Genomic DNA, 27,303 nt, shown 5'->3' on the forward strand with positions numbered 1-27,303 from the left:
AAGAAATCTGGAGAACAACCACTTGGCCAGCTGACTGGAAGAGATCGATATTTGTTCCTATCCCAAAGAAAGGTGACCCAACAGAATGTGGATATTACATTATAAACCTGAGTATTTTTTTCTGTCATACATTCAAATGAAAACATCAGTTGAAAAAAAATTAATGGAATTAACATATTTAAAATATTTACTATGAATATTTCAGATGTAAAAAGCTAAGGATTAATTATAATTAAAAAAATGTAGGTTGCTAGCATGTCATAGTTATCTAAAAAACCCCATAATCTCAAAAATGGCTAGAGTAACATAGAACTGCCAGATGTGCTGGCTGGGTTTAGAAGAGATTGCGGTACTAGAGATATTATACCTGGTGTTAGATGGATCTTGGCTGAAAACAGGAGAGTACCACGGGAATGTCTATCTGTGTTTCTATGCAAAGGCACTTGACTCTGTGGATCACAACAAACTGTAGCTGACTCTGAGGAGAATGGGAATCCTAGAAAATTTGATTGTGCTTATGTGAAACCTATACTTGGACCAGGAGGCAGTTGTCAGAACAGAGCAAGGAGACACTGCATGGTTCAAAATTGGGAATGGTATACGGCAGGGATGTATTCTGTCTCCATACCTTGGCAGCATCATGATAGATGGTGAAGAGATTGAGATTGTTCACAGCTTTAGTTTGCTTGGCTCCAGAGTCAACACTCTTGGGACCAGCAGCCAGGAAATGAAGAGATGAATTGCATTGGAGAAGTTGGCTGTCAGAAGCAATGACGTCAGCCTGGAGACTAAGGTCTTGCTATGTGTCAGAGAGCTAGACAATGACTAGGGATGATAGAGAATTGATGCCTTTGAGCTGTGGTGCTGGAGAAGAGAATTGAAAATACTGTGGATTGCCAGGAGAACAAACAGGTTCATCATAGAGAGGATGAAGCCAGGCTGCTCCTTAGAGGCAAGAATTTTGAGACTTCATCCGTGCATGTTGCAAGGAGGGACTGGTCCTTGGAGAGGAACATCATGCTTGGAAGAGTGGAAGGATGGAGATGGAGATCATCAATGAGATGGATTTATACAGTTACTGGGGTAATGAGGGTAGGTGTATTAGAGACAGTAAAGTTGGCACAGGACAGAGCAGGTTTCAAGGTGTTGTACATTGGGTTGCTGTGAGTCGCAAGTGACTCAATGGCACATAACAACAACAACAACAATATAGTATTTATATAATTGTAATATCTTAAAAAAAAAGGAATTGTAATATCTAATTAGATCATGAGAAAATCCAGAAGAAGATATAGCTAGAATTGGGGAAGGTTCTGCAAACCATGTTAGAAGTAGTAGAGGAGTCATTTAAGCATCTGAAAAATTCAGTTACCTTGAGAAGAGAGAAGACTAAAAATAGACCTTGGTGGTATCTTTAGAAAATGAAGGTGGCCATATTGAAAACAGGAGAATTGTGAGTTGTTCTATAGGACTTAACCTATAGCTAGTGAATGTAAGGTATAGAAAATGCAATCTTTTTTTTTTTATAAATAGAAAGTAGAATTTGTATACTGCATTGCAACAGATGAGGGATATATGATTAGGCATTATGTCATGACAGGAGTCCAGAACGAAGGCTTCACAGTGTAGTGGACATGGGGAGAGGGATTACATAGTTTTTTCTTTTACTTATCAAGGAGAAAAGTGAATTGGGGTTGAGGGAAAGGAGTGGGCAGGGAGAAAAGTGCAACAATGAATGACTGGAAACCCTAAGTCTCTGTAAACTTTCATTAAAATTAATAAAGAAAATAACAAAAATTCAATCTGAAGATTCTGATGTTTAAAAACCAGATCTGTTTTGTTTAAAAATCAGAAGAGGGTGTCTTTTTTTGTGGCACACCTGATATCTGGATAAGGAGCACTGGTGGCCTAGTGGATAAAGAATTTGCCTTCTTATAAAGGTTGGTAGTTTGAATCCAGCAGCCACTGCATGGGAAAAAGATGAAGTGCTCAGCTTCTGTAAAGATTACAGCCTGTATGGGCAGTTCTGCTCTGTCCTGCTGGGCCACTCTGAGTTGGGATATGGTTGGTGGCAGTGTTGTTCCCCGCCTTCAAATACTTGAATGATGAACATCTTAGCAATCAGCATTATATGTAGCTGGCCAATTTTGTAGTGTATACAGATTTTTAAAAATGTATTTTTATTTTATATCAGCTGGCATACAAAGTTTATATACATTGTTTCATTTATATACATTGTGCTTCACACATTCATTCACGTTATGTTTCACACAATCATTCCAGTACATTGTGTTTTATAAAATTAATTGCCATTGATCTGTGTCCACTATTACCCCATCTTTTCGGGTCCCCACTGGATCTTTCCTAATTCTTTTACTCCATTGCTCAACCCACTAAACTCTGCGACCCTGTGATTTCCTCCCCTTTGTATCTTCAGGCCCCTTGCCCTTTTCCTCCCCACTTTGGACCCTTGTACACATCCTGCTAGTCATCCTTCTATTTTTACAATAATGGCCTTATGCAGTATTTATCTTTATGAGACAGAGTTAGTTTATACTGCATAATAGTCTCCAGCCTCTCCCATGTTATAGTACCTTTCAAAATTGTTGCTCCTGAGTGATGAATAGTATTCCGTTGTGTGAATGTATCATAATTTCTCAATCTTTCATTTGTTGATGGATATTTGGGTTATTTCCATTTTCTTACTGTTGTGAATAATGCTGCTGTGAACATCGGTGTGCAAATTTCCCTTTGTGTCTCAGTTCTACTTCCCTCAGGTTATATTCCTAGCAGTGGAATGTTGTTGATGATGGCCATTGAGTCAAGCACAACTCATAGCAACTTTATGAACAAAAGACCTGAAGCCTTTCTATGACTATAGTTGTTTCTCAAAGTTCATAGAGTTGTCAGAGACTTGTTTAGGAAGTGAATGCCATTTTAACTGAGTCAAATGGAATTTCTATGTTCAGCTTTTTGAGGAAATGCCAAACTGCCTTCTGAGTGACTGTACCGTTTTACAATCCCACCAATAGTGTGTGAGAGTTCCAATCTCCACATTCTATCATTTATTGCTTGCTATCCTGTTACATATTACCACTGCTACTAGGGTGGCCAAGAAAATGAATAGATACGTATTGGAGAGGGTGCAGCCAGAAGTCTCTCTGGAGGCAAGAATGATGAGGCTTTGCCTAACATACTTTGGACATACTGCTAGGAGGTGCTATTCCTTGGAGAAGGGCATGATGTTGGGAAGGGTGGAGGGTTGACGAAGGAGAGGAAGACCCTAAACCAGGTGGATTGACAAGCTGACTGCTACAATGGGCTCTTGTGTGTCAGGAAGTGTGAGAATGTAGCAAGACAGGACTGGTTTTAGATCTTTTGTTCACAGGGAGGCTATGAGTCATACTCGACTTGATGGCTCCTAACAGCAACAACAACAACACAACGACAACTGGGGTGACATGGTATCTCATTGTGATTTTGATTTGCATCTCTGTGATTGCTGGTCATTTTGTGCATTCCTTCGTGTGTCTGTTGGTCATCCAAATGCCTTCTGAGAAAAGTCTTTGCATATCTTTTGCCCATTTTGTAATTGGGTTATCAGTCTTTTTCTTGTGAAGGCCCAGGAGTATCCCGTACACTTCTGTTATGAGACTCTTGCCTGAAATGGCATTGCCAAATGTTTTTTTCCCATCAGTAGCTTTTCTTTTCACCCTATTGTAAAAGTTTTTGATGCGCACAGGGACTTAATCTTTAGAAGGTGCCATTCATTGATGTTATATTCTTCTGTTGTGCATTTTTTACTGTGTTTTCCAACCTATTTATACAAAGACTAAGCCTTCTAAGTTTGATCTGATTTTGTCTCTTATGATTTTGGTCTTTACCTCTAGGTCTCTGATCCACCTTGAGTTGATTTTTGTGTATAGAGTTAGATGTGGATACTGCTTCAGCTTTCTGCAGTTAGCAGTCCGCAGTTCTGCCAGCACCATTTATTAAAGAGGTTGTCCTTTCCCCATTTGCTAGAGTTTGTTTCTTGTCGAATACCAGTGAACGATAGGTAGATGGATTAGTTTTTGAGTTTTCAATTTTGTTCCATTGATCTATGTGTCTGTCATTGTACTAGTACTATGCTGTTTTGGTTATTGCCGCCATGTGGTGGGTTTTGAGAGAGGGAATGCTATGCCTCTCATTTATTCATTCATTTATTTTTTCCCAGAAGTGCTTTGCTTATTCAGGGTCTCTTTCCAAATAAACTTGCCAGTTCCCTTTTCTGTCTCTTTGAAAGTTGCATATGGTATCTGTATTGGGATTGTGTTAAACATGTAGATTGCTTTTGGTAGGATTACCATTTTCACTATATTCAGTCTTCCTATCCTCTAGGTCGTGTAGCCCTGGTGTACAAGTTGCCATACCGCGTTCACTTTTGGTTGCTGTGAGGCTGAACATTGTGACACTGGTGTGTCAGGTGCGTTGATGATTGGTACCCAATGCGGACAGAGAGTGGGGTGAAGCTCCCTGATTAAAACAAGCTTGGAAGGAGGAGTGGCATCCACTTCCATAATAGCTTGCCTCCGGAAACCGTATGAACCTGGAGAGAGGATGAAAGGCACCCAAGTGTCGAGGACTCCCCTTCATAGGGTCGCTATGAGTTGCCTGTGACTCGACGGCACTTAACAATAACAACAACAACAATCCATGAACAGGGAACATTTTTCCTTTTATTTAGGTCTTTTACTGTTTGTCACAGTAGTCGTTTTTTTTTTTAATTTTTATTTTATTAATTTTTGTGTGCGTACTGTCAAATCAGATCTGACTGGTACAAGAGGAGACTCCCCTCCTTCTCCAGCAGAGCATCCGGTGGATTTGAACTATGTATCTCTGGGATTGCATTGCAACTTCTTGCCACTAGGCCACCAGTGTTCCCCACAGTAGTGTTTTGTAGTTTTCTTTATAAAAGTCTTTTGTGTCTCTAGTTAGGTTTATTCCCTAAGTATCTCAATTTGTGTTTGGCTATTGTAAATGCTAATGGTTTCTTAGTTTCTTTGTGTTTTGTTGTTGGAGAGAATCCCACTAGTTTTTGTATATTGATCTTATATCCTGCCATTCTACAAAATTGATCTCCTAGATCTAACAGGTTTTTTTTTTTTTGTTGTTGAGTCCTTGGGGTTTGCTTTGTACCCTATCATATCACCTGTATATAGTGACAGTTTTACCATCTCTTTGCTGATCTGGATGCCTTATTTCCTTTTCTTGTATTGCCCTAATAAATACTTGCAATACAATATTCAATAGGAGCGGTGGAAGTGGGCATTCTTGTTTGGTCCCTGTTTTCAAGGGGAATGCCTTTAGTCTTTCTCCATTGAGCATTGGCTTTTGGTTTTGCATATGTACTTTTCACTATGTTCAGAAAATTCCCTTCTGTTCCTGTTTTGTTAAGTGTTTTAATCAGGAAGGGGTATTGGATTTTGTCAGATACTTTTTCTGTTTGAATTAATAGGATCATGTGGTTCTTGTTCTTTGTTTGTTAATGTGATTAAGTTCATTGATGTTTTTCTTAGATTGAATCTTCCTTGCATACTTGTTCTGAATCCCACTTGGTCATGATAAATTCTTTTCTTGATGCACTGTTATTGAATTCTACTTGCCAGAGTTTTGTTAAGGATTTTTTAAATAATATACTCATGAAAGATAATGATCTGTAGTTTTCTTTTGTGGTAATGTCTTTGCCTGGTTTTGGCATTTGGATTATGCTTACTTGTCTCCAGGAGTGTCTTTACTTGTCTTTCTTTTTCTAGTTTTTGAAATAATTTAAGTAGAATTGGTGATAGTATTTCTCTGAATGTTTGGTAGAATTCAGCCATGAAGCCGTTTGGCCTGGCGCTCTTTTGGGAGGAGTATTGTTATGCTCTGTTAATTGTTTTTTTTTCTCTGATGGTTCTGTTCAAGTGTTCTACATTTGTTTTTGTCATTCTGGCCAGGGCATAAATGTCAAGGAATTTGTCCATTTCCTCTAGGTTTTAAAATTTAGCAGAGTATAGCTTTTCATAATTTTCTAATATTACAGATTTAATTACATCTGGTTCTATTGTGATGACACCTCTGTCTTGAATTATTTGTGTCTTGTCTTTTGTTTGCCAATTTTCTTGATCCTCTTGAAGAATCAACTTCTGGTCTTTTTGGTGGTTTCAGTTATTTTTCTGCTTTCTAGCTCATTGATTTCAGCTCTTTTCCTGATAATGTCCTTCCTTCTAAAGGCTGTGGGGTTAGATGATTGTTCTGTTTCTGTTTGATGGAAGTGTTAAGTTAGGTCCTAATTTTACTTCTTTCTTGGTTTTTTAGTGTTTGCCTTTTGCTATGAACTCTCTCCTGAGCACTGTATACCAGAGGTTTGAGTATGTTGTATTTTCAGTATCATTTGTTTCAAGGAACTTTTAAATTATGTTTTATTTCTTCTATAACCCAGTAGTGTTACAGCAGTGTGTTATTTTGCTTCCACCTGGATGGTTTTAATAAGCTTTGTCATCTTGTTAATTTATAGTTTTATAGCATTGTGGTCTGAGAAGGTACTGTGTATTTTTTCACTGTTTTTCAATTTACTGAAGCTTGTTTTGTGTCCTGATATCAGTTTTGGAGAATGTACCATAATGCACTTCATAAGAAAATTTACTTTTAGTTGGGTATAGTACCCTGAATACATCCACAAGGTCGAGTTGGCTGAATGGATAGTTTCTATCTTCTGCCTATTTGTTAAGTTTCTTTTTAGTTGACCTATCCTTTAGTGAGCTTCTACCACTGTTGTGGTACTATTTCTTTCTTCAAGCCTATTTACTATTGTTTTATATATTTTTTAGGTCTATCATTTTGTTAGTAGATGTTGACCAAGGTTATGTCTTCTTATATAGTGATTGTCTTTTATGGGGTTTTCATCCTGAATTCCATTTAATCAGAGATTAGAATTGGCAATCCTGATTTTTTTCTGGGTGCCATTTGTTTGGTATATTTTTTCCAAGCCCTTGATTATTAGTCTGTCCTTTGCCTTGTTTCTTAGCTGTGTGTCTTGTAGGCAACATCTTATAGGCTTTCTTTTTTTTATCCATTCTGCTACTCTTTTTCTCTTAATTTATGCATTTAATCCAGTCACATTAAGTGTGATAATTATCAGAATAGGTTTATCACTGACATTTTGCTGTGTTTCTTTTTTGTTGTTTCTGGTTACTATGATCCATCCACTATTCTTCGGCGTTTCTGTGTGGAAGACTTCTTTAGAATTTCTTATAGAGTTGGTCTTGTTTTCACAGATTTCTTAAGTTCCTGTTTTTCTGCAAATGGGCCAGTTTCTCCTTCATATTTGCTGGTTACAGGATCCTTGGCAGTAATTTGTTTTCTTTTAGCCTTCTGTGTGTTTATGGCATCCCAGTGCCTTCTTGCTTTATGGTTTTTGCTGAGAAATCAGAACTTAACCTAAATGGTTCTTTGTATGTGATTCTTTGTTTAGTATTTTTATCTTTGATTTTAGGGAATTTGAGTATGGTATGTCTTGATGTTTTTCTTTTGGAGTCTAGTCTGTTTAGAGTTCACTGAGCTTTTTGAATGTGGATTTCCTAATTTTTAATAATGCCTGGGAACTTTTCTTCTTGTGCTTCTTCCACAGTTTTCTCCGTGCTTTTCCTGTTCCTCTTGTGTTCTGGAATTCCAGTCATATGTATGTTGTTGCTTTTGATGTCAGATACATGATTGTAATATTTTCTTCATTTTCCTTCTGTCTCCTATGTTTTTTCCCCCTTCTAGTATGTTCCCATTGATGTTCTTGTCTTCTTGCTCACTGAATCTCTGTTCTTTCTCTTCTGTTCTGCTTTTTTGTTCCTCCAGTATGTTGAAAACTTCTCCCATTTTGGTCTTGAAGTTCTGGATTGCAATTTCTTGCAGTTCTGTTCCTTCCAGTACTGTGTTAGCTGTGCCCTCTCTGTTTTGTGATGATTTTTAAGTTCTTGTATCACTTTATCTATAGTTCCAATTCTTTCTTCCATCATTTGCTATTTCTAACATAGTTCATACTCCTCCCTCTTGATATATTTCTTCTAGTTCCCTGTCTCTAGATTATTCTCTTTATTTGTGGCGTCCATTCTTTCTTGCATCATTTGTACCTACTTCTGTAGCTGTTCATATGATTCTGTCTCAATGTATTTCTTCTGCACCTCTCTCTCTAGTGTATTCATTGGGGCTGCCATATGCACTGCTTTTCTTCTTCTTCTTCTTCTTTTGGAGAGGTGTTGTTTTGTTTTCTTCATAATGTTTGAAGCTGCCTGCTGCTTTCTTGACATTATGTGATGTTTTTCTTGGTATGTTTGAGACCATTTCTGTTGTGTCTGAGTAAGTTATTGACAGTTCTTTAAGATGTTATAGGTGTTGACTTCAAGTTTTGCCTTTATGGAGGAAGGCAACTTACTATACTTGGAGTCCTTTCTGGTCCTGTGCAGTGTGAAAGTTTACCTTTCCTAAAGTTCTTCCACTTCTTTTTGGACTGCAGACCCACCTTGCTGTGGGAATCTCACCTGAGTTCTGCCTGCTTCTGGTAAAGTTTATAATTGTCCTTGGTGGACCAAATTGTGGCCCAAGACCACCTTTCACCTCTGCTGCTGCTCTTTTTGTGTCTGGGAAGGGGCAAGGGATGCAAGGCTCAACCCTCTATGCAGGTGCCCTCTCATTTCTCCAGTAGCCTGTGGGAATTTCTCCAGCTTGCGCCCACCTCATCTAAAGTTTGTAATTGTCCTTGGCAGTGCTAGTGCCCTGGAAGGTTGGATTCCTGTCCCCTGGCTACTGCACTCTCTCTATCCAGGGCTGGGGCAATGGGGGCAGAGCTCCAACCCTCTATGCAGCTGCACTAGCAGGCCTCCCATGGCCTGGCTGGAGTCCCCTACATGCGCACACCTTTTCTAACATTTAAGCAGACTTTAATTAATTATGTTAATCTGTTATAATACTTTATTAATTAGTTATTTAGTGTTAAAGACCATGTCAGTTCTACTTTTCTATTCTTAAGAGTGATGTATAAATTTGTTTATTAGTGGATGATGCCTCAGTCAAGACTGGAGAGAAAAATACAAAACCAACAACTGTCAGTTGTTTTTAGCATTATTTATTCACAGCCTTATTACTTCAAAATTTATGATTTACTTTGTTATAAAAGAAAGATTCAAGTCCTGTGTGTTTAATGTGAGAGATTATAAGATGATCAGAATAATTTTCTAGATGACATGCATTGAGGGTCTTCTCTGTATTTTTATTTAGCCTACCACATGAGGAAGTGAGCCAAACCTAAAAAGTATGGGTTTTCTGATAGAGGTTTTGACTAAATGTTCACTTCAAGTGGCCAAGTCGCTGTGTAGTTTCCAAAGTAAATCTGTTCTAGAAGAAGCTGCAGGGAACAGTACATATGCTTGACAAACTCAAATCCTGTAACATTAGGATAAATTTTAATTTATACAAATTCTTAATTAAAGATATAAAAAAGGAGAAAATATTTCTTTACTTTTTATACTCTTATTAAAGTGTGGAGAAAAATTATAAATCAGGGGGAAAAAGGTATCAATCTTTTGTGGCTTTGCAATGCTGACATGGCTTCTTTTTTCTACCTTTTAGTTCTTTTATTTGGCTAGTTTCATTCTCCAGAGGCTTGCTTCTGCCATAAGTAGCATTTTTAGCATACCATATATTCTGTTATGAAACAGCCTGGTTCAAATTATAATCTCACTCTTCCTGCCTTTTCTTTTTGAGCCTTTATTCTTTGCAGTATCACCTATGTTTTTAAGAAATATGATTTGCTTTTAGCTCTTATCTTGCTGGAAAAATAAGCAAAGTCTCTCCTTTCAGTATTATCATTGTTAGGTTTTGTTGAGTTGAGTACGACTCTTGTTTTCTTCTTAGAAATTATTTATTTTAATGAAAGTTTACAGAGACTTTGGATTTCCATACATTCGTTGTTATACACTTTCCTCCCTGCCCACCTGTGCCCCCCTAGTTCGCTTTTCTCTTTGAAAAGTTTAAAAAAAATATTTTGTTGTTATACATCTCCCCCCCACCCCCCAGTCCACTCCATTCTGGACTCTTGTCATGACAATAATATTTAATCATATATATTTCTCCTAAACAGTTCTCTCTCTTATCTGTTTCAATGGCTCCTTGGAGGCAAGGATTCTGAGGCTCCGTCTAACTTACTTTGGACATGTTGTGAGGAGAGACCGGTCCTTAGAGAGGGACATCATGCTTGGGAGGGTGGAGGGACGGCACAGGAGAGGAAGGCCCTCTATGAGGTGGATTGATTCAGTGACTGGGATAATTGGGATGGGAGTGTCAGAGACAGTGCGATTGGCACAGGACAGAGCGGAGTTTAGGGCTGTTGTACATAGGGTTGCTATGAGTCGCAGGCGACTCGACGGCACATAACAACAACAACAACAACAAATATTTCTCCTAAACAGTTCTCTCTCTCATCTGTTTCAATGAAGTTTCCACCCAGCTCTGATGTCAGTCCTGCTTTACAGCATTGGCACTATTCAGTATTTGTCCTTTTGTGACTGAGATTTCACTCAGCATAGTGTCCTCCAGGGTCATCCATTTTGCATAGTATTTCATGAGTTCCTTGTTTTTCAATGCAGCATAGTATTCTATTGTGTGAATATACCACAGCTTCTCCATTCATTCATTTGTTGATGGGCACTTGGGTTGTTTCCACCTCTTTGCTATTGTGAACAAAGCAGCAATAAACATGGATGTGCATGTATCTGCTTAGGTGGCAGTTCTGGTTTCTTGGGTATACTCCCAAGTAGTAGAATTGCTGGTATTTCTATTTCCGACTTTTTGAGAAAGCATCATACTGCCTTCATAGTGGTTGTACCGTTTTACACTTCCACCAACAGTGAATAAGGGTTCCAGTTTCTCCACAATCTCGCCAACATTTGTTGTTTGCTGTTCTGTTAAATTTTGCTCTTTTTACTGGGGTAAGATGATATCTCATAGTAATTTTGATTTACATCTCTCTTAGATCTAGGGATTGTGAACATTTCTTTATGTTTTTGCTTACCATCTGAATGTCTTCTTTGGTGAAGTGTCTGTTCATATCCTGTGCCCTTTTTCAATTGGGTGGTTTTTCTTTATCTTGTTGTGGTACTTGAGTATTTTAGAAATTATAGATATCAGTCTCTTATCAGACATGTCATTACCAAATGTTTTTCCCAAATCTGTGGCTTCCCTTTTTACCCTGTTGGAGAAGTTTTTAGATGTACATAGGGATTTGATTCTTAGAAGGTTCCATTCATCTATTTGTCCTCTCCTGGTTGTAGGTTATTCAGGATGCTTGGAAGACTGTTTATGTTATGGATTAGGGTTTCTAGAATTCTCCTAAGCTTTTCTTTAATGAAATTTATATCCCTTGGTTTTAGTCCTAGGTCCTTGATCCACTTTGAGCAGGTTTTTGTGTATGGTGTGAGGTGTGGATCATGCTTGAGTTTTCTGCAGATAGTTTTCCAGTTTTGCCAACACCATTTGTTAAAGAGACTTTCATTTCCCCACTTAACTGATTTAGTCTCCTTGTCCTTTCCATAGGTAGATGGACTGATATCTGGATTCTCAATTCTATTCCCTTGATCTATGTGCCTGTCATTGTACCAGTGCAGCATTGTTTTGACCACCACGGCAGTGTAGTAGGATTTGAAATCAGGGAGTGAGAGTGAGATGCCTCCTACCTTGTTTCTTTTTTTTAAGGAGTGCTTTGCTTACTCAGGGCCTTTTTCCATTCCAAATAAAATTGGAGATTGCCTTTTCCATCTTGTTGAAGAGTGGAATTGGTATTTGTATTGGGATTGCATTGAACTTGTAAATTGCCTTTGGTAGTCTTGTCATTTTTACAATATTGAATCTTCCTACCCATGAGCATGGTATATTCTCCCATTTCTCCAGTTCTCTTTGGTTCTTGTAGTAATGTTTTATAATTTTCTTTGACTATATCCTTTGTGATTCTGGTTTGATTTGCTCCCAAGTATTTAATCTTTTGATTAGCTATTGTGAAGGGTATTGTTTTTCTTAGCTCCGACACTGTATTCTCTTTGTCATTGTAGAGAAATCCAATTGATTTTTGTATGTTGATCTTGTATCCTGCCACTTTGATGAATTGGTCAACTATGTCCAGTAGTTTTCTTGCTGAGTCTCTAGGGTTTTCTAAGTATACTATCATATCATCATTGCCCTTCTCCAAAACCACAGCTTAAAGATGTAATTTCTTCTTCTGTCATCCTAATTCATTGTTCAGTTCTCAGATACATAGCTAGTGTTTGGAAAGACTATGGCCTGAATCAGAGGCACCGTAGTCCTCAAACTGACATCATTACTCCTCAATAATTTGGAGAGGTCAACAATTGCAGATTTTCCCAGTGTAGTGCGTCTCCTTATTTCCAAACTACTGGTACCAAAGGGGGTTAATTGTGGATCTAAGCAGGATGAAGCTGTTGACATTTTCAGTCTCCTCTCCATCCATTATGATGTTGCATTGGTCCATTACAAAGAATTTTTGCTTTCTTGTCTTTGAGATGCAGTTCATACCAAAGGCTGCTTTCTTTGATCTTCTGTAACAAGTGCTTCAAATGCTCCTTTTAGCAAACAATGTTGTGTTATCTGTGTAATGCAGGTTATTGGTTATTGATGAGTCTCCCTCCAATCCTGAGAATACGCTCTTAAAAGAGTCCAGCTTCTCAGATATTTTGCTTAGTTAGCATACCGATTGAGTAGGTGTGGAAACAGAATACAAATTCATACTCCATTTTCAGTTTTAAACCATGTAGTGGTCCTTGCTCTGTTCCCACAACAGCCACCTGGTCCAAGTATAAGTTCCACATGAGCACAATTAAGTGCACTGGGATTCTCATTTCTCTTGATGTAAGCCACAACTTGTTATGATCCACACAGTTAAATGCCTTTCCATAGTCAGTAAAGCACAAATAGACGTTCTTCTGGTATTCCTTACCATCTGGCCTGTATCTGTCTGACATCAGCAGTGATAGCCCTTGTGCCATGGCTTCTTTTAAATCCTGCTTGATCTTTTGGCAGTTCCCTAAGCATGTACTTTCCTAGCCACTTTTGAAGTATCTTTGGCAGTATTTTGCTTGCATGTAATATTAATGATATTGTTCGATAGTTTCTACATTCAGTTAGATCACCTTTCTTGGGAATGGGAACCAATATGGATCTCTACTAATTTGTTGGCCAGACAACTATCCTCCAAATTTCTTACCATAGACTGATGAGCACATCCAAGGGTTCATCTGTTAATTAAAACAAGTCAGTTGGTATCCTGTTGATTCCTGGGGCCTTATTTTTTACCAATGCCTTTAGTGCAGCTTCCACTTCCTCCTTTGTTATCATTGGCTTCTGATCATATGATACTTCCTGAAATTTCTCAGTGTCAATCAATTCTTTCTGGCACAGTGATTCTGTGTATTCTCTCCATCTTATTTTGATACTTTCTGGGTCATTCAGTGTTTTTCCCATAGCATCTTTCAATATTGTGACATAAGACTTAAATTTTTTTCAGTTCTCTCAGCTTAAGAAGTGCAGAGTGAATTCACATGGTACTTTCTGAATTTTTTCAGGGTTGACCAATTCTTTTTTTGTGCAGTGATTATATATTCCTTCTATCTTCTAATGTTTCCTGCATCAATCAAGATTTTGCCCATAGCATCTCTCAGCATTGCAACTCACAACTCAAATTTGTTTTTCAGTTCTTTTAGTTAGTGAAATGCCAAGCAAGTTCTTCCCTATTTATTCTCTGATTCTAGCTCTTGAAGACCAGAGGAACTGTGGGATGGTGTGGATTTTATCTTTCACTATGACTTTCCTAGACATCAGATTTGACTTGACCATGTGGATGAGCGGGACTATGCAAATAGGACGTATTAGTCTATCCACAAGGCGCTTGAATGTCTAATAGTTCCACAAAGGAATTGACCAGTTTCACCAATCTACAAGGGGATTGGCTAGTCTCACCAATAAATTGAGTGGCTCCAATAGTAGATTAGACTTTCCCTGCCAGCAAAGAGGAAGAAGAAGCAAGATACTGTAGCATATCCTTTTGTTCCAGAAATTCCTCCTCTTGCTATATCTACAGCTGCAGCAGCCATAGCCAAACCAGGGACCTGACATGAGATGGGACCTTGGAACTACTGCACCATTCAAACTGGAGCTAAGAGCCTTTGCCCAAGTTTGTTGGACAACTGGTAGTAGGGTGTTCATAATTCTCAGGACTGAGAACTTTGTATCACTGGCCTAAAGCCATGAGGCTCAAGGCTGAGGTGCCTGTGACCACAATTCAGAAGCTATCCTGACTGTATTCTTACCTGGATTATAACCTTTTAACTTCCCCAATATGGTTCTCTCTGTTCTATGAGCTATCACATTGGATTTTGGACTCAGTAAAGCAGTAAGATTGCTGTTGAGATGAGTAGAAAGAGGTATGGGAGTGTGAGGGGACATGTCTGACCTTATGGGAATTGGTGTTGTGGTGTTAATACTCTTGACAGGGACAGTTCCTCTTTGTGAAGTCAGTAGGTCAAACATGGCTGCCCCCACATGGCCCTCAGTCTTTTAACAAATGGAGTCAAGGGTATCATCCATAAAAAGAGTGAAAATTCATTACAAAGATAGAGGAAAAAGGAGAAAAAAAACCCCAAAACTGATGTCAGAAGAGACTATGAAAATTGCACTGGAGTGTTGAGAAGTCAAAAGAGAGAGATACTAAAGTAAAAGAATTGAACAGAGGATTTCAAAGGGAAGCTCAAGAAGACAAAGCAAAATAGTATAACCTTTCAGTATAGAAGTTCTCTTAACATAGTATTTTAGCAAATAGAAATCTTAGCTGTACTATGTGGTTTTCCTAGGAGAGCTTGCCTGTCTTTTAAATATGTCTTGCATTCACTATTGTTAGGTGATTTCAGGTTAACTCTGAGACATGGCAATCCCATGCACCACAGCGTGAAACCTTGTCTTGTCTTCTGCCTTCTTCATAATCTCTGCTGTTGTTAAGTCTATAACATAACTATGTTAATCCATCTCATTGGAGGACTCTTTCCCTGACTCTTTCTCTGACTCTTTTCCAAGCATGATGCCCTTTTGCAAGGACTGTTGTCATTTTTAGGTGCCATCAAATTGACTACAGTCCTAACAATTCTGTGAACAACAGATGTGAACCTCTCCCTATGCGTCACCATTCTCACCATTTCTGATATGTTCTATTCCATTATTAAAACCACCGTGTAAGGTGGTTGGGAGTCTTATGATGGCCCTTTCCAAGAACTTGCCTCCTGGCATTCTAGCCAAAGTATGTGAAATGAAGTTGTGTCTAAGGACCACTCTTCCTCCAAGACAGACTTGTTTTTTTCATTTGACAGTCCATGGGTTATTTAGTACTCTTTAATACCATAATTCAAGCACATCTGTTCTTTTGTCATCCTTATTGCCCAATTTTCAGATGCATAGGAAGTAATTGAAAATGCTGTGACTTGGATCAGACAGCTTAGTCTTTAAATTGATATCATTGCCCTTTAGCACTTTGGAGAGGTTTTTGACAGTAGATTTTTCTCAGTGCAACACTTGTTTTCTTGACTATGGTTAACATGACTGTTGATTGTGGATCCAAGTAAAATGAGATCTTTAACAATTTAATCTTTTTTCTACCATAAGGTTACCTATTGGTTCAGTGATGAGGATTTTAATTTTCTTGATATTAAGATGTAATCATATTGAAGGCAAGGTTATGCCATCTGCATGAAGTAGTTTGTTGACGAATCTTCCTTGAATCCTAATGCCACATTCTTCTTCATATAGTCAAACTTCTTGAATGATTTGTTCACATACTGATTGAATAGTATGAAGAAGGGATACAACCCTGATACACTTCCTGATTTTAAACCATCCAATGTTCTTGGTCTTTTCAGACAGCTGCTTTTTTGGTCTGAGCCAAAGTTTTGCATGAGCACAACCATATGTTCTGGAATTTCCATTCTTTCAAATGTTAGCCATACCTTGTTATTATCTAGATAGTTAAATGTTTCTGCATAGTCAGTAGAACACAATTATACATCTATCCTAGTCTCTGCTTTCAATCAATATTTACCTGACATCTGCAATGAAATGCCTCCTGCCATAGCCTCTTTTGAATTCAGCTTTATTTCATGGTATTTCCCTGTCTCTGTACAGTTCCAGCTGTTTTTGAATGATCTTTAGCAAGATTTTGCTTGCATGTGATGTTATTCAGTTAATTCCACATTCTTTTGGATCACCTTTTTATTTTTTTATTTTTTTTAAAAATCCCATCCAGTCAAATGGCCAAGTAACTGTCTTTCAAATTTCTTGTTACAGACTGTTAAATTAGCAGGCTTAAGGAAGAAATCAGAGAGAACAAGAGAAGCTTGATGCAGCTTTATTAAAGAGGGGAACAGGGGAATTCCTGGGTGAAGTCTCTCATTCTGGGGATGCAGAATGGGGAAGTCACACTGTGAACTTATTGAGAAGGGTTTTTATAACAGAGTCTTTAGGGAGGGACCTTTCACTTTGATTTACGATCCACCTGCTAGCTCAGCCAGGCAGGCACGGCCATTGCTCTTCTTATCAGTGGCAGACAAGGCTGTCAGCGTTTGAATTCTGAATTCTTCATTCTTCTTTTTGCCTCCCTTTGTCCAGACTTAACATAGACTAGTATCTTGTTTGTTGAAATAAGTCAATTAATAGTTCATCAATTTCTGGGGCCTTATTTTTGCCAATGCTTTCAGTGTAGCTTGAACTTTTTACTTCATTATCACTAGTTCTTGAAAACACCATTTCCTGAAATGTTTCAGTGCTGACCTGTTCTTTTTGGTACAGTGACTCTGTGTTTCTTTCCATCTTATTTTCATGCTTTCTACATTGTTCAGTCTTTCACTGTTAGAATCTTTCAGTATTGCAACTTGAAATTAGAATTGTTTTTCTTTCTATGTGAGAAGTACCATTCCCCCCCCATTTTGCTTTTGTAACTCCAGCTATCTTATTGAGCTCTCCTTTAGAAATCTACTGTTCATCTTTTACTTCAGCATTTCTTCCTTTTGCTTTGGTTACTCTTCATTCTAGTGTAAATTTCAGTCTGTTCTGATATGTATTTGGTCTTTTCTTTTTCCCTTGTCTTTATAACTTTTTGCTTTTTCTTCTTAATAACATACCCAGAGTAAGTCTCCCCATCCTTGCTTCTAAAGAGAACTCTGGTTGCACTTCTAAGATGAATTAGTTTGTTCTTCTGGCAGTCCATGCGATACTCAGTATTCTTTGGCAACACCACAATTCAGACCCATCCATTCTTGTTCATTGTCCAACTTGTACATGCACATGAAGCAATTGAAAATACTGTGTCATTAATATTGGGCTCTGAGTACATGGCTCTGTCTTCACTTCAAAGTTGCAGAATTATATTATTTTTCTTCTTGGGACAAGATTCTAGGAAAAATAACTCAATAATATTTTACCTTTATCTTTCATATTAAGCTAGAATGGAGGAAGAACTCTAATCAGTAAATCAGGATGTGGGAACAATCAGTAGCAAAACCTCTAATCAGGGAATCACCATGGCGGCTGGGGCCCTGTACACATACCCCGAAAACTGGAGGCCCTTTAAGGCCCTCATCGCCACTCAGTACAGCGGGGCTCAAGTCCGCGTGCTCTCCGCACCACCCCACTTCCATTTCAGCCAAACCAACCGCGCCCCTGAATTTCTCCGCAAGTTTCCAGCCAGCAAGGTTCCAGCTTTTGAGGGTGACGATGGATTCTGTGTGTTTGAGATCAATGCCATTGCCTATTACGTGAGCAATGATGAGCTGCGGGGAAGTAGCCCAGAGGCAGCAGCCCAGGTGGTGCAGTGGGTGAGCTTTGCTGACAGCGACATCATTGCCCCAGCCAGCACTTGGGTGTTTCCCACCTTGGGCATCAATGCACCCCAACAAGCAGGCTACAGAGAATGCTAAGGAGGAGGTGAGGCGAATTTTGGGCCTCCTGGACCTTCACTTGAAGACAAGGACTTTCCTGGTGGGTGAACGTGTCACCTTGGCTGACATCACGGTTGTCTGTACCCTGTTGTGGCTCTACAAACAGGTGCTAGAGCCTTCTTTCCGCCAGGCCTTCCCCAATACCAACTGCTGGTTCCTCACCTGCATTAACCAGCCTCAGTTCCGGGCAGTCCTAGGGGAGGTGAAGCTCTGTGAGAAGATGGCCCAGTTCGATGCTAAAAAGTTTGCAGAAAGCCAGCCTAAAAAAGATGTCCCACGGAAAGAGAAGGGATCCCAGGAGGAGAAGCAGAAGGCCCAAGCCGAGCGGAAGGAAGATAAAAAGGCAGCTGCTGCTGCTGCTGCTCCCGAGGAGGAGATGGACGAATGTGAGCAGGCGCTCGCTGGCAAGCCAAAGGCCAATGAGCCCTTTGCTCACCTGCCCAAAAGTACCTCCATGTTGGATGAGTTTAAGGGCAAGTACTCCAACGAGGACACGCTGACTGTGGCCCTGCCCCATTTTTGGGAGCATTTTGATAAGGATGGCTGGTCCTTATGGTATGCCGAGTATCGCTTCCCTGAGGAGCTCACCCAGACCTTCATGAGCTGCAACCTCATCAGTGGAATGTTCCAGCGATTGGATACGCTGCGGAAGAACGCCTTTGCCAGTGTCATCCTCTTTGGAACCAACAATAGCAGCTCCATTTCTGGAGTGTGGGTCTTCAGAGGTCAAGAGCTTGCCTTCTTGCTGAGTCCAGATTGGCAGGTGGACTACGAGTCCTCCAGGTGGCAGAAACTGGATCCTAGCAGTGAGGAGACCCAGACGCTGGTTCGAGAGTACTTCTCCTGGGACGGGGTCTTCCAGCAGGTGGGCAAGGCCTTCAACCAGGGCAAGATCTTCAAGTGAGCCAAAGCCTTGTCACCTCACTGCCTGCACCTGCCCTTCGGGGAGAATAGGGGTCATTAAAGGAAACTGAACATTGAAAAAAAACACACAAAAAACCCCCTCTAATCAGTAGGTGGGAAAACTAATAAAACTACTTCTTACTGACATGGCTAAGTTCCAAGGTCTATGTTGTTACATGAAAATGGAGGATGACACCATGATGGCATAACTACCAAATGAATCAGATCGCTGAGAATCATGGTCAAACCAAGTTGAAACATTTAATAATCACTGTAACTTTACTTTCCCTCTTGTACAACAATGCTTGTTGTTGCTAGATATCTGTTGTTAATATGCAAAATAGTTACTATTGCAAAATTTTTACTATTGCTAATGCAAAATGTCAAATAATGAAATAACTGGTAAATGAGAAGTAGTTCTGAGATAGAAATAACCTGAGATGGGATATTCATTAAGGGTATAGGCTATGTAGGCTATTTGGAGGCCCCAGAACTTCCTCCCAATCTTTTTACTCCTTTGAGCCTCTTCTAAAACCTTTGACAATTTGTACTTCTTTGTAATTTATTTGATAACATTGTCCCCTTTTATCTCTTTTCCTGCCTTTTGGGAGTCCCTGTTCTTGATCACTGGTGCTATCCTAAGAATATACATGCTGAGGGAATCTTTTTCCATCAGTCAACAGATACTAGAAATGGTGTGAAGAGGACCAGCTGACATATAAAGTTGTAGCTTTATAATTTTTTTTAGTAACAGTTGTGTAGAGTTAAGTTAGTATTACTGATATTTCAAGTACTAATGTATAAGCTGATAGAATTAGAGGCTGACTTTGAGACTAAATTACAAATGAAGGAAAACTGAGATAGCATTTAATTTTATAAAAAGTTAGATTTAATGTTTCATGGATGCTAATCAAAGACATGTGCTTTCTAGATTAGAGACAGAGATTGTTACTGCTGTAGGCAGTAACAAACACCATGATCATCAATGTATTTGCATGACAAGTTCCCCTTGGCTTCATGTCTCTGATGATATCTGATGTCTTCATGAGCTGATACTATGTGGATGCAGGTGGTTGCAGTATACAAATGTTCCTCTATTGGAGTAGAGGCACTCTGGCCTTAGAGAATCTACCAGTTTTGCAACAGGCAGTAAATAGGTCTCCTCATTGTGCAGAGCAGATATTATCTCAGCCTTTATGGTTGTTTGCTACAAACACAGTTCTTCAAAATAGCCTGCATAAAGAATGGTCAGGGCAATACATTCTTGACATATCTAACATGTATAGGAGCACAACTTTTGAGAACACCCTAGATAAATGTTTCTCAAGGAAAATATGAGTTGAAAAGAATCTGTTTGCAATTTTCTTAGAAAAACAGAGACTATCTATATTCTCTTTCAGAAAAAACCCACATCTTCTGTAGTCACTTGATTTATCTTTAACAAAACTGCTTTTATTTTTAACACCTAAAACTCGGTCCCTGGTTAGGTCAAAGTGCATGGCTACTTCAAGAAGATAAATAATAGACACTTTTTTAGCAATTAAATTATGTACAACAAAGGCAATTAGATTCACTGTTTCTTTCTTTAGGCTGTAGAAGAATCCTTCAGAATAAATTCAGCAAGAAAGATTAAAATCTAAAAAGTTGTCTAAATTTTAGTAAAAGTTGTATGGTTTTTTTGTTTGTTTGTTTGTTTCCTACAACAAAGGACCTTTTGAAAAACATGCTTTGTAAAATATTTGTAGTTTCTCTTTAAATAGAGATTTGGGGCTTCTAAAAGATTTATCTTGAATAAAAACTTTGGCAGTAGGGGAACTCTGGTGGCCGAAGTTGCAACTACAATCGCAGAGGTGCACGGTTCGAATTCACCAGATGCTCTGCCGGGGAAGGAGGGGCAATCTCCTCCTGTACCAGTCAGATCTGATTTGACGGTACACTCACACAAAAATAATAAAATAAAAAAAAAAAATTAAAAAAAAAACTTTGGCAGTTAAATTTCATTTGCGGTTACAGCAGCTTTGGAAGTGAAAGTGAATAAAAAGGTCTTTTCACCATCAGATGTATTGAGTTAGGATAGATTTATGTTGTGGCAAATTTAGAATTCTTTATTATCTCGTGTTTGGTATCCTGAGAAGGCTAATAAGCAATTATTTTAGAGGAATGTGACTTACAATTTAATAAACAGGGAAATACTTTTCTTTCTCTCATCTACCTTTCCTGAGGCACTTATTCTAGAGAGACAGTCCCTTCATGCCCTACTTTTTCTGTACTAGATGTACCTCTTCTCTGGAGGTCTTCACGAGTTGTGCCAGGCCCTGGAGTTAGGACCTTTGGAATTCTAGCAACTTTACTGGGAAATTCCAGAAGCATGGTGGAGAATTTCAGACCAGCTTGACCCTGGCAATATAGTAGGGTTTTGTGTTTGGCCTTTTTAAAATTTATTTATTTTTAAAGTGGAGAGAAACATGTCTGTTGAAGCCAGGTTGTGCTGTGGTGTTTAGTGTTTTGAGATGCCATTACAGTGGGGCAGCAGGGATTTGGAGTGGGACAGGAATTCAACAGAGACTTCCCAGGGGTGCTCTTGTCCTGTGCATGACAGTGTCAGAAGTGGGTCAGCTGATAACATCTTTGGAATAAAAAGACTTCTTCCTTTTGCCTTTTAGTGTGAAAGCACAGTTATGTTGTTTATAGTTATCTTAGAGATGCTCATGCAGGCAAGTTTAATCATTAGCCAAGGACTGCTGAGTGACATGATTGAAATGAAAATGTGTTATGTTTAATTCTCTAGATTTTCCTATCAGTGCTTCCCTAATGGTCATCTGGCAAAAAATGGGAGAGGGGAGGTATTTAAGAAATCATACATAGGGAGCTCTGGTGGCCTAGTGGCAAGAAGCTACACTACAATCCCAGAGGTGCGTGGTTCGAATCCACCAGATGCTCTGCTGGAGAAGGAGGGACAATCTCCTCCTGTACCAGTCAGACCCGATTTGACGGTACACACACACATACAAAAATAATAATAATAATAATAAAAAAGAAATCATACGCATGTGAAAGATTGTACTTTGTACTTGTATTAAAAGTTCAATTTTTGCAACTATTATCATTATTTAGCATTTAGTAGTTTTATTAGAATTTTTTTAAATTTTATACTAGTTTACTTACAAAGTTTGTATACATTGTTTTTCACACTGGATCTATCCCATTTCCTTTACCTACACCTCCCTTTACCCATCAAGTTGTTCAACTCTATGATTAACCAACCCCGCCCATCCTCACCCCTCTGCCACCACAATTTCTCTCCCCGTTGAATCCTCATATACATTCTACAATAATGGTTTTATACAGTATTTGCCCTTATGGGACTGAGTTAGTTCACCTAGCATAATGCTCTCCAGTCCCTCCCTAGTTAGGTAGTGATTTACAAACCCATTGCTGCTAACCTCCACCCCCCCCCAAAAAAAAGCCTTAAAAAACCCCAAACAACCAAACCATTGCTCCTGCATGATACATAGTATTCTATCATGTGAATGTACCATCATTTCTCAATCCATTTTATTATGTTTGGACATTTGGGCTGTTTCCATGTTCTTGAGATGGTGAATAACACTGTTGTGAACACTGGTGTGAAAGTTTCTATTTGTGTCTCAGTTCTAATTTTCTCTGAATATATTCCAAGCAGTGCAATAACTGGGTCATATGGAATTTCTGTGTTCAGCTTCCCGAGGAAACGCCAAACTGCTTTCCAGAGTGGTTGTACCATTTTATAATTCTACCAACTGTGTATAAGATTTCCTATCTCGCCACACCCTCTCCAACATTTATTACTTGCTATCCTGTTAAAATTTGCTACTGCTATGAGATGGTATCTCATTGTGGTTTTGATTTGCATCTCTTATTGCCCGCAATTTTGAACATTTCTTCATGTGTCTTTTGGCCATCCAAATGAATATCTTCCTCTGTGAAAGGTATTTCTATGTCTTTTGTCCATTTTGTAATTGTGTTGTCAGTCTTGAAAGGTCTTTCTTTGTCTGTTGTTAATTTTGTAATTGTGTTGTGGAGGCCCTGAAGGATTCTGTAAAACTTTTGATATGGGACCCTTCAGAAATGTTATTGTCAAATGTTTTTTCAGTCAGTAGTAGGTTTTCTTTTCACTCTATTGGGAAATGTTGCACACAGGGATTTAATCTCTAGAAGGTCCTGTTCATCAATTTTATCGTCTCCAGATTGTGCATTTTCTGGCTGTATTTGGCAGTCTCTTTATACTACACACTAGGTTGTCTAAGCTTGAGTCCCATTTGTCTCTGGTGTACTTTATGGTTTTGGGTATTAGAAATATTTTTTATAGCTTCCCTAACATTTTCATGTTTTATTTAAAGCAACTGTACTTTGTTCATGAATCATATTCTTGAAGGCTATTTCCAAATAGGGAGCTCTGGTGGCCTAGTGGTAAGCAGCTGTGCTACAATCCCAAAGGCACACAGTTGGAATTCACAAAAAACTCCATGGGGAAAGGTTGGACAGTCTCCTCCTGTGTGAGTAACTGCCTCTAAAAACCCACTGAAGGGTCAGCTAAGGGGATGTTTGATGGCACACAACAACATTAGAAATAAGTAATATGCTTGGGTGAAATGCTTGTAGGTTAGATATTGAACTAAAGTTGAGCTTCCAAACCAAGACAGACTAGGAAGAAGGATTGGCCATCTACTTCCAAATTTACAAGCCTTTGAAAAACTTATGAACATTAGAACACATTTTACACTAGTAGGTTTAGCACTGATGGCTAAGCCCTCATATTGGGAAACACAATTGAAGAGGAATAGTTGTATACAACCACTAATGAAAGAACTTTGAATGTAGGAAAATTGGACATTGTTAAGAAAGAAATGGAACTTAGAAATATTGACATACCAGGCATTGGTGAGCTGAGATGGACTGGCATGAGTCATTGTGAATCATACAATCATATAGTATACTGTGATGGGAATGAAAAAGTGAGGTCATATTCATAGTCAAAAAGACCATTTCTGGATCTATCCTGAAATACGGTGGTATAAGTGACAGGATAATATCCAAACATATACAGGGAAACCTGTTAATACTACTATCATTCAAACATACACACCAACAGCTAGAATCAGAGAGGTGGAAACGGGAGAATTCTATCAACTTTTGCAGTCTGAAATTAACAGAACATGCAAACCGAGATTTGCTAAAAGTAATTGGTGACTGGAATGCAAAGGTTGGGAACATGGAAGAAGGATTAGTAGTTGGAAAATATGGACTTGATGACAGGAATGAGGCTGGAGATAGAATGATAGAACTTTGTACAATCACTGATGTATTGGTTGCAAACATGTTTTATACAAAACTTGGAATGTACAGGAATCACATTGATTATATCTGTGGCAAGAATCACTGGAGAAGCTTAATATCAGCTGTGAAAACTAGGCCAGGTGCTGATTGTGGAACAGACCATCAACTACTCATGTGCAAGTTCAAACTGAAGGTAAAGAAAATGAAAAATCCACAAGAATTGAAATATGACGTTGAGTCTATCCCACCTGAATTTTAAAACTCTCTGTAAATAGGCTTGAGGTCTTGATCACTAATGAATGAAGACCAGATGAGCTGTGGGATGATACCGAAAATATCATTCTTGAAGAATGCTAAAGGTCATTACAGAGGCAGAGGAGGAAAAAAAAAAGAAGTGGATATCAGAAGAGATTTTGAATATTGCACTAAGAACACTTAGAATCCAGACGAAAGGGAGAAATCAGGACATTAACGAGCTGAACAGAAGATTTCAAAGGGCAGCTTGGGAAAACAAAGCAAAATATTGTAAGAAAATGAGCAGCATGAAAATGTTAGAAAATGAAAGGGATGGACTTGAAGGAACTGTGGAACAAATTAAAACCTTGAGTTGCAATACTTACTGATGCTATGAGCAGAAAATGGAATGATCCAGGAAGCATCAAAAGACAACAGGATTACAGAGTCACTTTACAAAAAAGAATTGGCAGACACAAATCTGGAGGACAGCCACCTGGCCAACTGACTGGACGAGATCTGTATTTATTTCCATTCTGAATAAAGGTGATCCAACAGAGTGTGGAAATTATCAAACAGTATAATTAATATCACACACAAGCAAATTCTTGCTGAATTTATCTCAAAATGACTGTAACAGTACTTTAACAGAGAACTACCAGAAATACAAACTGGTTTAGAAGAGGCCATGACACTAGGGATATCATTGCCAGTGTCAGATGGATCTTGGCTGAAAGCAGAGAGAACAAGAAGAATGTCTATTTGTATTTTATTGACTATGCAAAGGCATTTGATGTGTGGATCTCAACAAATTGTGGCTAACATTGAGAAGAATGAGAATCTCAGAACACTTGATTGTGCTCATGTGAAACCTACATTTAGACCAGGAAGTAGTATGAACAGAGTAAGGAAACACTGCATGGTTAAAAATCAAGAAAAGGGTATGTCAAAGATGTGTCTGTTCTCCATTCCTTTTCAATCTCTATGTGGAACAGATTATTTAGAAGGTTGGCCTTTATGAGGAACAGTGGCATCAAAATTGAAGGAACACTCATCAACAACCTGCATAATGCAGACAACACAACCTTGTTCACTGAAACTGAGGAGGACTTGCAGCATTTGCTGCAGAAAGAAGGTCAAGGATTTCAGCCTTCAATGTGGATTGCATCTCAACATCAAAAAAAACCAAAAAGAGTCTCACACTGGGGCAATTGGCAGCATCATGGCAGATGAAAAAGAGATTCAGGTTGTTAACAGTTTCATCTTGCTTGAGTTCAAAATGAACACTCTTGGTACCAGCAGTCAGGAAATCAAAAGATGAGCTAAAGAGGAGAAAATGGTACATGAGGGCAGAGGACCATGAGTGTCTCTCTGAAAGGGCCAGAGGGAGTGAGACTAGCACAGCGAGAGCAGAAAGTAGATACAGAGCCCATAGCTTAGCCCCATGGTGCCTGTGGAGCCCCACTAGCAGCAAGAGATTTGTTTATTCATTGCTGACTCACAGACTCACAGTTATGATACCAACAATGGGATTTATTAGGGACAGACATTGGACAGTGGGAGAGGCAAAGAATATCACCTTAAATTAGTCCAGGTTTTAGCCCAACAGTTCGAAAGCACTATTTTTCAGTTAGCCTAGGTTCTTGTTTCAGTTCAGCAAGCAGATTTTCTTTCCATCATCAAAGGCAAGAACAGCAAAAATCTTTTATCTGTGGCCAGCACAAATGCAAGGAACCTTAGGTCCTACCTTGACACAGTTTCTCCACAGCAGTGTCAGTCTCTCCACCACCAGGGTTTCATTCTCACCCGTCTTGCCACCACAAAACTTGTTTGCCTCAAGTCTTTCTTGCCTCAACTCGTGCTGCTCAGTGTGGGAAGCACTCGTCTACTTGTCCTAGTTTCACAGCTGATGCTTATTTGCAAGATCATGTGCTGGCAGTTAGAGGCTAAATAGCTAAAAAAAGCCAATTTTTAGGCTAAAACGACAAGTTGCTTTGGGAAAGTCTGCTGTCAAGAACCTCTCCAGAGTTCTAAAGGGCAACAGTGTCAGTCTAGAGACTAAGGTGATCCTGATCCAGGCCACAGTTTTGAATCAGAGTTTTATGCATCAGAGAGATGGATGGTGACTAAGGATGACAGAAGAAGAATCATTGCATTTGAGTTGTGATGTTGGAGAAGAGTTTTGAACATACCATGGGCTGCTACGAGAACAAACAGGTCTGTTCTGGAGAGGGTGAAACCAAATTGCTTCTTTGAGGCAAGGATTGTGAAGTTCCTTCTCAGATACATTTGGGCTTGTTGCCAGGAGGGGTGAATCTTTGGAGAAGGACATTATTGGAAGAGTTTTGGGTCAGCACAGGAGAGGGAGACCATGGATGAGATGGAGTGACACAGTTGGGGCAGGTGTGTTAGAGCAAGTGATATTGGCTCAAGACAGGGCAGAGTTCAGAGCTATTCATAGTATTGCTAGAGTCGTGATCGACTTGATAGCACATAACAACCACACAAATAATTTATTATCTCTTCTCTGAGTTAGATGACCGCCATTGCTTTTCTTCCATCTTAGAGTTGGTTGTTTGTTTTTTTTTTGTCTTTCCTAACCACTTATTTTTGGAAGGAGAAATGGCATCCACTTCCATAATAGCTTTCCTCCGGAAACCCTATGAACCGGGAGAGAGGATGAAAGACACCCAAGCGCCAAAAATATCTGCAAAAGACTCAAGCAAGACCCACACCTCACTCCATACACAAAAACCAACTCAAGGTGGATCATGGACCTAGGACTAAAACCAAGGAC

The 27,303-nt window shown here is 39.0% G+C and overlaps 1 protein-coding gene and 1 pseudogene across 1 annotated transcript in view; both read left to right on the top strand.

Annotated features, from left to right (window-relative positions):
• Positions 1–27,303, top strand: part of ATF6 (activating transcription factor 6) — a 353,926-nt gene that overhangs the window by 67,619 nt on the left and 259,004 nt on the right. The window lies entirely within an intron of this gene.
• LOC102872953 lies at positions 17,637–18,957 on the top strand (annotated as a pseudogene).

Source organism: Elephantulus edwardii, unplaced genomic scaffold, assembly GCF_000299155.1.
Source record: "Elephantulus edwardii isolate Elephantulus edwardi_28Jun2011 unplaced genomic scaffold, EleEdw1.0 scaffold00057, whole genome shotgun sequence".
NCBI classification, from domain to species: domain Eukaryota; kingdom Metazoa; phylum Chordata; class Mammalia; order Macroscelidea; family Macroscelididae; genus Elephantulus; species Elephantulus edwardii.